The sequence below is a fragment of the Schistocerca nitens genome, chromosome 2 (assembly GCF_023898315.1).
Source record: "Schistocerca nitens isolate TAMUIC-IGC-003100 chromosome 2, iqSchNite1.1, whole genome shotgun sequence".
NCBI classification, from domain to species: Eukaryota; Metazoa; Arthropoda; class Insecta; order Orthoptera; family Acrididae; genus Schistocerca; species Schistocerca nitens.
In genome coordinates this window covers 1106034350-1106046506 of record NC_064615.1, presented here as the reverse complement: position 1 = coordinate 1106046506, position 12157 = coordinate 1106034350, and the positions used below count along the sequence as shown (strand labels likewise).

Genomic DNA, 12157 nt, shown 5'->3' with positions numbered 1-12157 from the left:
TATTTTGTTAGGAAGTATGTAAAACGTAGAGACGTACGTGACGAATGTTCAGTGTGCAAGCTTTTGTATAAAAGCAACCAGAAGCAGTTTAGGTGTTAAAACAATGAGGAGTCATTTGTGGGGATAATTCGGATTGTGTTTCATGTAAATTAAATTTGGTTTCGTAAATTGAGAGTTTCTTCTATATATTGCTTTCTGTAATTATATCGGATGTTTTAGGAATCATCACTATTATTTGAGAGATGTAGTAGTTATTTGTGCTACAGTTCTGTGTCTCTGGGAGACACTCGGGAACTGTTTTACAGTGCAGGTCAATGTGGAACCACGCCAAAAATATTTTTGTTAAGATGAAGAAAATCTTGCGTTCTGTTCGTTCTTTTGTGGGAGTTTTGGAGTGACTACAGTTTTGAATATTGATGTGAATGTCTGGAAATTTTAAGTAACTTAGATTGGAAGTTATTTGCATGTGAACTTTCTTGTTGTTCTTAAAACTGAGCATGGCGTGTTTAGCGAACATAGCTGTGAATAGCTGTAGATCAGTGACTGAACAGAACTTCCGGCTGCTTTTGTGTAATACCTTTGTAGTAAAAACAGTAACTAACTTCTACCGATAATAGATAAGGCAGTAAGTACGGACTTGATAGCCATTTTCCACTTGCTTTGGATGTACTAAAGCCTAAGTAAGTGAACTTTAATCCTTTTCTAGCAAATTACTCAGCATCCCGCAACCCCGATATTTTTTTAAACTTCCAGCACCTCGGATCTATGGGAGGACAAAACGGGGTATCTGCCCCGGGCAGCAATTTCAGGGGGCGTCAAATTCATATTCTTGAAAAATGGTTCGAATGGCTCTGAGCACTATGGGACTTAACATCTGAGGTCATCAGTCCCCTAGAGCTTAGAACTACTTAAACCTAACTAACCTAAGGACATCACACACATCCACGCCCGAGGCAGGAGTCGAACTTGCGACCGTAGCGGTAGCGCAGTTCCAGACTGAAGTGCCTAGAACGGCTCGGCCACACCAGCCGTCCATATTCTTGAAGAAAAAAAAAAACCTTGTTTCACAAAGCACCTGGCATTCAGTGCAAGTTCGTCTATCGATTATTCATATTGTGCTGAAACACATCTCTGGTGTTTTTAAATATTTTTGAGCACATTCTAAGTTCATTTCTGAACCAATCATAAGATAATTTTTGAGTGGGTGTATAGCGAACGCGATTTCACTGTCAGGGGAATCCGCATGCAGAAATAAAAAAATCTTTCCCAGGGAGGGGGATATAGGTTTGATGGCTTCTGTTACAAAATGTACACGTTTAAATTCCGCTGTGAAAAAACCGGTGACATGCTATGGAAGAACGCTGCGTGAAGAGACGTGGCGCTGCACTTGGCACACTTACGATCAAATAACATGTCTTACATTTTCTCGAACATTGTCAAATTCTTCAGAAAGATGTGGGCTACAAAATAAACACACTTTTGAAAAATATATTTTTGTTTTGATGTCCCATCCCTAACGCTCAAGGGGTGTGGGAGAGCCACGACTAAGGTTTTTGCCCGTTCGGAAATACCGTAAATCCGGGACCGACTTTCAGATGCCGCTTTCAAGCTTGCCTTATACGGTCTTTGTCTGGTGAGTATTTACCAAGTGTAGAAGTATAAAACCGGAAATTCCCTATAGACGGTGGTAGCCGCCGGTGTAGGGCGCGTGCGACCGCGCCTGCAGCGCCATCTGCTGGCTGCAATGGCTGACGACGAGCGTCGCCACACAGTAACCCAAGTTTCGTACATCGGTATCTGTTTCATACCCGTAAACATGTCGATTTTTGTGCCTACGAACTACGACTTGCGGACAGCATTGGTTTTCTGTTATCATTTAAAGAAAACTGCTGCAGAATCGCATCGAATGCTCGTCGAAGCTTTCGGCGAACATGCTCTTGGGAAATCGCAGTGTTTCCAGTGGTTCAAAAAATTCAAAAGTTCAGAAGTGGTGATTTAGACGCGAGAAACGACGAGCGATGGAAACCACAAAAAAGTTCGAAGATAACGAATTGCAGGCCTTATTGAATGAAGATGATACTCAGACTCAACAGGCACTTGCGGAACAATTGAATGTGACGCAGAAAGCCGTTACTTTTCGGTTGAAAGCTATGGGAAAGGTGGATAAAGTGGAAAAATGGGTTCCGCAGGAACAGAGTGAAAGACAGCAAACAAACTGAAAGACCACTTGCGAAATCCTCCTCGACAGATACAAAAGAGGGTCGTTTTTCCATCGAATAGTGAAAAATGGATATATTTTGAGAATCCTAAGCGTCGTAAATAAAGAGTGGATCCAGGCCATCCATCGACATCCACTGAAAGACCAGATTCCTTTGGAAAGGAGACAGTGCTCTGTGTTTGGTGGGATCAGAAGGGTATCATCTATTATGAGCTGCTAAAACCTGGTGAAACTGTTAACAATGATCGCTAACTTTAGCAAACGATCGATTTAAATCGAGCATTACGTGAAAACCGACCGTAATATGGAAAAAGGCAAGACAAAGTTATATTGCTCCATGATAACGTGCCAGCACAGACAGCAAAACGTGTCAGGAAAACTATCGAGACGTTCAGTTGTGAAATACTAGGGCATGCGGCTTATTCTCCAGACTTGGCTCCGACCGGTTGTCATTTACTTGCATCACTGGGACACGTTCTGCTGAACAACGCTTCAGTTCGTATGAAAATGTACGAAAATGGCTCACTGGCCGGTTCGCTTCAAAAGAAGAACTGTTATTTTGGCGTGGCATTCTTAGCCTGCCGGAGAGGTGCGATAATTGTATAAATAGCAATGGAGATTGTTTTGAATGAAATATTGTTTATCAGTTTCGAACAACATACGTGTAATTATAGCAACCAAATCCCAGTTTCATACTTATACACCTAGTAATCGGTGTTTCTTCAACTCTGCTTTACAGCTAGTATCTACTAAGTCAGGGTGAAAGGGAACAGGGATCAAGAAGCTTACTGAGGTAGGTGGATTGAACTGTTAGAGGCACAAAGAACGAACTCGCAGCGCCACATGAGTCAGACTAATTTTCCGACCAAATAGTGACGGTTATCTGCGTGTTATCCTTCTCCTCGCTGCTGCCGGTGGATACGGCGGCACATCACACGTGAAGTCTCACACTTCGTCCTTACACCCACTGGCTCCATGAAGTCCGTCGCGAACACCGCGGCAACACTGCGGCGCATCGTGACAAACAATACCTCTCGCAGGCATGGACGCAGCCGCTCGCCCACCTCCTCCACCTCCTACAGCGCCTGCGGCGCGCGGTGCTGGGTCGTGTCCTTCGCCCCTGAGTAGGCGGGCAGGCGGTCGGAAACTGCCGCCCGTGTTTCATGACGAAGTCATCGGCTTCGGCGGAACAGGTCACTCACCGAGTGCAAAGTGCGATAGCAGCCGCGGTTCGCTGGGACCAGACTGAATAACCCATACGCTGCGTGCCGTGCACCACTTCCCGCCCACCCGCTACAAAGGCTCTGCGCCTGACGGCACTGCGGTAATTTTCGACAAATGGTACAACAGCGGCTGTTGCGGTATCGAATCAATTTAGCCTGCATTTTAACTTTGCTTTGAAATCACTATAGAGGGTGTAACAGGTGAATGTGCAGATATTCCTATCGGTGAATGAGGACGATTAACTGACCAACATACATCAGTATGCAGACCAATGTTTTTAGGTTGGATAGTACCTCCAAGTACGTGTGGCAAGATCAAGCCATTAATGCTTATTGTCTCTTGGGCAGTAGATTTGGTGTTGAAGCGTGGATACATTGATGCTAAATAGTGAGTCTATACTGACATTCAGTTAGGACCGTGAAGAAATATCAGGCACTGAATTATTTGACGTGTTTGTGGGAAGACTGTTAGACGCAGAGAAAAACAACCAACACACAGATATATCTAAGTATTAATGTACCACATATAACAATATCTGCACTTATATGCATTACACCTTGTATAATAGGCATAGGCCGTTCGCCAAACTAACTAGCAAATCGAAATTTTCTTTTCTTTGTTACTCAGCCAGAGTAAGATCAGTGTGCTCGTCAAAAGTAAAACATATTCGAGACAGTAATGGAAATGTCGTGACAATCACCCAAATGCTGTATAACTATCTGATGAAAACTGTCACTGACGGATCGAAAATTATTGATGAACAGTATGTGGGCAGCCCCTTGTTTAGTCTTGATCTGCAGGCAGGTACGGTCAAACTCCTTCGCTCAGAACTTAACAGTCTCTAGTGTTTACTGCAAAGCAAGAGGCATTTGTGGGAGCTCTCCAGTTTTCCATGCCACTTGGAGAGAACCAGATATTAATCATGTATGACATTTCGAAACTTAATAAATGATACACTTTACTTGAGATAACCCTCTTTATTGGCCAGTAGAACAACTAAATTGATAACTACTGTTGCGTACGATTTTGTCGTCCCATAGTAAACATCGCACGTCCGGCGACGGTATACACTATTATGCTTGCGCCACGTTAGGTAGCAATGTACTGGAACTTGAGAGAACGGCCTTTCCAGCGTTGGTCTTTCGTCACTTTTCCGAAGGATAGCTGTGGAGTGACCTGCTCCCTGAGGTCGCAATAGCTGAGAGCTGAGCTGCGTGCGCACGGAACTTCGATAAAGTTCACCAGTTTCTCCAACGATTATGTGAAGGTTCTCACAAAATAACAAGACACTGTGGACACTCACTCTCCCGTAAATGGAACTGATGTTTGAAGAAGAAGAAGGAGAAGAAAAAAAGAAAAAAGAAAAAAATGGCCAAACCTGTAAGTTGCACCCTTGTACTGCACCACGAACGATACTTGTACAATGTCTTCAGCACATTGCTAGAGTCAGTTTGTGGTCAGACCGCTGTTCTGTGTAGGTGTAACTGCATTATATCGAAGCTCAGTGTGGTCGAACGTGGGCAAATCGAAGGGACTCATATGGTGTGCACTTTCTTAACCAAGGCAGCAGAAGTGTTTGGTGTTTCAAGAGGCATCATATCAAAGATTATTACCGCATATGTGGAGAAACATTGTCGGCCTTAAATGACAACTGGGACGAAAGTGTGTGCTGGGTGATTGTGACGAACAGACACAGGAAAGGATTGAGAAATAAAAGGAAGAACAGGAATTTCAAAACGACTTGATGCAAATTCCTATAACATGAAAACGTGATTCTGGAGCCATAAAACCTGGGCTATGGAGCTGTAAAGGAAAGTCAGTTAGTCAGACAGTCCTGTTTGATAGTTTCCAACTGTAAGGTGGCTATAAATTCTCACCTTACAAGCACTCATCCACATAATTTGCCATGAACTGCAACCACAATTAGATATCAATTGATAAGTCGTACATCGTATATACAGGGTGGGTCATCTAACGTTACCGCTGGATATATTTCGTAAACCACATCAGATACTGACGAACCGATTCCACAGACCGAACGTGAGGAGAGGGGCTAGTGTAATTCTTTAATACAAACCATACAAAAATGCACGGAAGTATATTTTTTAACACAAACCTACGTTTTTTTAAATGGAGTCCCGTTAGTTTTGTTAGCACATCTGAACATATAAACAAATACGTAATCAGTGCCGTTTGTTGCATTGTAAAATGTAAATTACATCCGGAGATATTGTAACCCCAAGTTGACGCTTGAACCCTCCGACGTTCAGTTGCGTGTTGTAACAAACACGGGCCACGGGCGTTTCATAGGACGTGGAGGACGCATAAATTGGCCAGCCCGTTCTCCTGATCTTACACCTCTGGACTTCTTTCTGTGGTATACGTTAAAGGAGAATGTGTACCGTGATGTGCCTACAACCCCAGAGGATATGAAACAACGTATTGTGGCAGCCTGCGGCGACATTACACCAGATGTAATGCTGCGTGTACGACATTCATTACGCCAGAGATTGCAATTTTGTGCAGCAAATGATGGCCAACACATTGAACATCTATTGGCCTGACATGTCGGGACACACTCTATTCCACTGCGAAATTGAAAACGGAAACCACGTGTGAACGTGTACCTCACCCCTCATGGTAATGTACATGTGCGTCAGTGAAAAAGACCAATAAAAAGGTGTTAGCATGTGGACGTAATGTGCTGTTCCAGTCTCTTCTGTACCTAAGGACCATCACCGTTCCCTTTGGATCCCTACGTAATTCGGTGCTCTCCGATACACACGATCGAACAGCGGAGGAGTGGTACTCAAGCGTCAACTTTAGGTTACAATATCTCCGGATGTAATTAACATTTTACAATGCAACAAACGGCACTGATTACGTATTTCTTTATATGTTCAGATGTGCTAGCAAAACTAACGGGGTTCCATTTAAAAAAACGTAGGTTTTTGTTAAAAAACATACTTCCGTGCATTTTTTTATGGTTTGTATTAACCATTTACACTAGCCCCTCTCCTCACGTTCGGTTTGTGGAATCGATTCGTCAGTATTTGATGTGGTTTACGAAATATATCCAGCGGTAATGTTAGGTGAATCACCCTGTATAAATATTTAAAGGAGACTGACATTGTCACATACGCCTTGTAAATAATTGTTAACGCTTATTACATGAAAGGTGACGGAGTATCTTTATTATAAAAACAACGTAATGAATGGATGTGATGGAAGAACGTAATGAATGATTGCCTATACTAATAGAGGTTGGAATGACAGTGGAAATGAAATGGCAGGCGGAACTCATGCCCTTTGTGGAAGGCCCACACAGGTGTGGTGGTCCTGCTTAAACAGGGGAAGTAGCAACACGGACATTGAGACACCTGAGCGCTGGGGCACAATAGAGTCGCGACCACCTGCTATTGTAGTAGCGCCAGAAGGATAACCAGATAATACTTCCGGACTTTGCAAATCTTGGACGCAGGTGAGAGGAACGAAGAAGCAGCACCTCGGAAACCACACAGGCTGCGTTATTTCCAAGGCTTTTTACCCATAAGCATACCTTTGTATGAATATAGGTATTTCCTCGCAAACTTCCACACCACCGTAGGTCGTCTTTGAAAGCAGTGTCTTCTAGAGTTTGGCACATAGATATCAGTCATTTGACGTTACTGGTATTAGACTGTGCACTCATAATAAGGGGCAGAGTTGGGCAATTGATCAGTAATTTTACTTAGGAAATGTAAACTTTCTTATATAAAGGTACTTTTTAATCTACAATAAATATATAAACAGGAACAACGTTTATCATTTAGTAGGATTAGTTGCCTTCATCATGCATTTATGCTTAGATTGTAATTTATAGAATAAAGAGATCCTAAGATCTGCTGCAGTTGATAGTTAGACAGGTCCAAATCTGCATTTTAGCGTTTTTTATTTTCCGTTGTGCACATTCATTTAACACCCGCCGGGAGTAGAAACTTGGACAACTTCTGACCGAGTTTAAGTTGCAGAAGTGAAACATGGTGGGAGTTTGGTGACAGAGATATCGTCGTGTTCCATGAGCTCCATGCTTAATGTGTGAGCTCGTATCACTGCTAAGGATTGTCTGAAAATTCTGTCTCATCTGGTCCATCACGTGGTGCAATATTTGGTGATCCTGTGTCGCAAGAAGACGGGGCCCTGGTTCACAACGCTCACATACCCAGGATTCGTATTGTGTGCATGATTATGAATTTCCCCATCTTCCCTGGCCACCACAGTCACCAGATCTCAACATAATTTAGTCTTTGTAGTCTACTTTGGGGAGAGGGGGGCGTGGGCGCTATCCAGCTCCATCATCGTTACCCAACTTTCAGGAAGAATGACGCGATAGTCCCTTGAAGACCATGCAGGACATGTTATGTATCAATTCAGATACGACTTCAAGGTGTTCTGAATGGCAACAATTTTCCTACACCGTATTCTTTTTCTTCTTCTTCTTCTTCTTCTTATACTGGACACACAAACTGCAGCCAGTCCTTGGCCTCAATCTTTCCAGCCTTCCACACCTTCCGGTCAGCTGCATCCTCATCCTCCAGACCCAGTATCTGCACGTCTTCCATGTTATTAACGTTGCATCTCGATCTCATCCGTCCTAGTGGTCTCATTCTGCCGGCTTCGCCATCCATCACTGCCATTAACACCTTGTTCTCTCCTCTCCCCCTCGCATTTCCATACCACCTGAGTCTTTTAATTTTCACACTCCCTACGATGTCAGGCGGGCGTATAATTGTCTGAGCTCTCTGTTTTTCCTTATTCTCCCTTGGTCATTTTCTTTCGCTGGTCCATATATTTTTCTCAGTACTTTATTTTCAAAAGTGACGAATTTTTCCCCTCTATTTTGTCAGAGTTCATGTCTCGCTTGTGTAGCAAACTGTTGGTTTGATGATGGTCTGATATATTCTTATTTTTGCCTCTCTGGAAAGTAATTTAGATCTTATGATGTTATGTATACCTCCTAGGCATCTTTCCCTGTCTTGAATTCTTGTTACGATCTGTTGCTCTATATGGTTTTGTTGGTTAATGTTCACGATGAGATAAGTGAATGTGTCTGTCTTCTGTATTGTTAGGTTAATGATTGTTAAATGATTTGGTCCTAACAGAGCTCTTCTTCCTATTACCATGAACTTTCTTTTATTTTCATTTATACTTAGACAAACTTTCTATCTCCTTCCGTGAGTACAGTTCCCATTTTCTCCAAGACTTCCACGCTCTTTCGTATGATCACAATATCATCTGCGAAAGCTTGAACATTTATCATTTTTCCTATGCTGATTCCCGCAGATTCCTGTGTTACTCTACTCAGGATGCTATTGAGTGCCAATTGAAGAGGGTTGATGAAATGACACCTCCATGTCTCACTCCTGTTCTTACCTCTAATGTTTCTGTACTTCCACTCTACACTTTCATTCCATCACACACATTCTAGTTAGATTTATCAGCTTGTCTGGTGTCCCACACTGCCATTATCATCCACATATCCTCTCTCACTATACTATCATATACTTAGTTTAAGTCTACAAACAACAGAAGGTATCCCGATTGTGCTCCCAGTTCTCTCACCTAGTATTTGTCTTACTGTGAATATTTGGGATGAAAATGTGTTTTTCATGTTTCCCTACTTTTGTCCAACCCCTCTAGGTCACGATTGCAGAGGCATCTTGTACAAAGATAACGTCACAGAGACCTCAGAAGTAAGGAACAGTGACCGACTTTAAGAAATCAAAAATGTACCGCCTGTTGCAAAAGAAAAAGTTTTGCATCACCCTTGTTCCGATAGTTTCAGAACCTGTACAGAAAATTGGAATAGAGATCAACATAAACATCATTTCCGCCCTTTTTACTGCTCATGAAAGCCACACATTGCATGTTGTAGCACCATAAAGCGAGACCTTGAGAGGTGGTGGTCCAGATTGCTGTACACACCGGTACCCCTAATACCCAGTAGCACGTCCTCTTGCATTATGCATACCTGTATATGTCGTGGCATACTATCCACAAGTTCATCAAGGCACTGTTGTTCCTGATTATCCCACTCCTCAACGGCAGTTCGACGTTGATCCCTCAGAGTGGTTGGTGGGTCACGTCGTCCATAAGCAGCCCTTTTGAATCGATCCCAAGCATGTTCGATAGGGTTCAGATCTGGATAACATGCTGCCCACTCTAGTCGAGCGATGTCGTTATCCGGAAGGAAGTCATTCACAAAATGAGCACGATTTGTGCGCGAACTGTCGTCCATCAAGACGAGTTCCCCGCCAATATGCTGCCGATATCTGCACTACCAGGCGGAGGATGACATTCACATACCGTACAGCCGTGACGGCACGTTACAGCCCCACATTATGCCACATCAAAAGAGCAGGGAACCTCTCGCTGTACAGTGCGTCTAAGGCGTTCAGTCTGGCCGGTCTGCCCCCTAACACGTCTCCGACGATTGTCTGGTTGAAGGCATACGCGACATTCATCGGTGAAGAGAACGTGATGCCAATCCTGAGCGGCCCATACGGCATGTTGTTGGGCCCATCTGTACCGCGCTGCAAGGTGTCGCGGTTGCAAAGATCGACCTCGCCTTGAAAGTTGGGAGTGAAGTTGCGCTTCGTGCAGCCTATTGCGCACAGTTTGAGTCGTAACATGAGGTTCTCTGGCTGCATGAAAAGCATTATTCAACATGGTGGCGTTGCTGTCAGGGTTCCTCCGAGCCCTAATCCGAAGGCAGAGCCATCCACTGCAGTAGTATCCCTTGGGCGGCCTGAGCGATGCATGTCATCGATAGTTTCTGTCTCTCTGTATCTCCTCCATGTCCGAACAACATCGCTTTGGTTCACTCCCTGGCACCTGTACACTTTCCTTTTTGAGAGTCCTTCCTGGCACAAAGTAACAATGCAGACGCGATCGAGCCGCGGTATTGACGGTCTAGGCATGGTTGAACTACAGACAACACGAGCCATGTTCCTCCTTCCTGGTGGAATGGCTGGGACAGTACGACTGCCGGACCCCCTCCGTGTAATAGGCGCTGCTCATGCATGGTTGTTTACATTTTTGGGCGGGTTTAGTGATATCTCTGAACAGCCAATGGGACTTTGTCTGTGATACAATGTCCACAGTGAACGTCTATCTTCAGGAATTCTGGAAACCGGTGCGATGCAAAACTTTCTTTTTACGTGTTTATAAACCAGAGATGATTATGTTGCGTACCCAGTGGCGTCCCATACTGTCGCACCAACAACCGGGGGTCGAGTGACAATAACGAATGGTGTCTGCAAACACTGTTCTCATCAAGGCCGCAACACAATAGCATGTCCATTCTTATGCAGCACGCAGATCCAGGACTCATATAAAAGGTGGCATGATGCTACTTACGTATCCTGTGTTGTTCGGAACGCTTCTGATGGTTCAAATATATCTGCAGCTGCAGCAAGTGTAGCAGCAACAATAGTTATCATGCTTGCTGTTCATAGTACTGCAGATGTTGTACTGTCTATGTGAGTAATTGTCTATGTGAGTAATTGTCTGACTCCAAACAACCCTATTTATTACCAAGGCAAGAACTTCAACAAAACTTTCGCTGAGTACGACAAGTGGCAAAGGTGCTGTTGCTATTGTGACTAATCCTGTGCCTATTGGGATATTCCCAATGTCGTCGCAAATGTACACACAGTTGTCATGACCATGCCTATGGATAGAACGCCGCACTTGAATGGGTTGCAGGAAATGAGTTGAATGTAGGGACTAATTAGTCTGTGGAACAGTAGAGTGGACACTCATGATGGCACAAAAGGACAGTCGCGACCAATGATCGTACCTGCGTCATCACTTTGCATGCAGATGGCTAGTCAGCCGAAGTTGTCGACGTATGCACTAGAGTGAGAGTGATGTGGTGCAGACATAGAATCAGTGGCAGTTGACAGGTAGTGTTGAGAACGTCCGCCGCACAGGCGTCCACGTTCAACATATGCACAGAAATAACCGTGGGCTAAATGACCTGCAATTGAATTCGACGTTCCAGGAGGTTACAGAACGTGATGTACCGCTTCAAACTGTTATGGCACGATTGAATGCTGTGAATCTTCTCGACGACCAAGGCGAGCACTTTGTCGTACACCACAACAGCACGGACACCATTAAAGGTGGGCTAGAACACATGCGGAATAGACGTCTCAGGTGTTCGCATTGGGTGTTGTTTACTGGGGATATTTCGATCTGATTCTATGTCTGCATCACATCACTCCGGTGCACACGTCGAGAACTTCTCCGGTTGACAAGCCTTCTGAGAATCACAGGCAGGTAATATCGAAGGTCTCCAACATTGTGTCCCACATGTGGAACAACGTGGTGCTGGATGATGCTCTGGGATGAAATAACATTGGACCATCGTGCAACTCCCGTGGTTATTTAGGGTAGTCCCACAGCTCTATAGTATGGGGACAAGATTCTGCAGCCATTAGTGGTAGTAATCGCCATGAATACTTCCCTACAGCAGGCTAGCATCACCAGAATGGAGTGGCCTCATTGTTCCCCAGACATGCACTCAATCGAATGCGTGTGGCATCGATTCAAGCGAACTGTTCTTGGACGCTGACAATGACCACGGTCTCTGCGCGACTTTTACCCGAACAGCTGTTGAAGAGTGAGGCAGTTTGCCGCTGGGCTGTCTCGATGATCTTATCGCTGGTATGC

The 12157-nt window shown here is 44.2% G+C and overlaps 1 protein-coding gene across 1 annotated transcript in view; it reads left to right on the top strand.

Moving 5' to 3' along the window:
* LOC126235575 (uncharacterized) overlaps positions 1-12157 on the top strand; it is a 196699-nt gene that overhangs the window by 176161 nt on the left and 8381 nt on the right. The gene's annotated exons all lie outside the window — the stretch shown is intronic.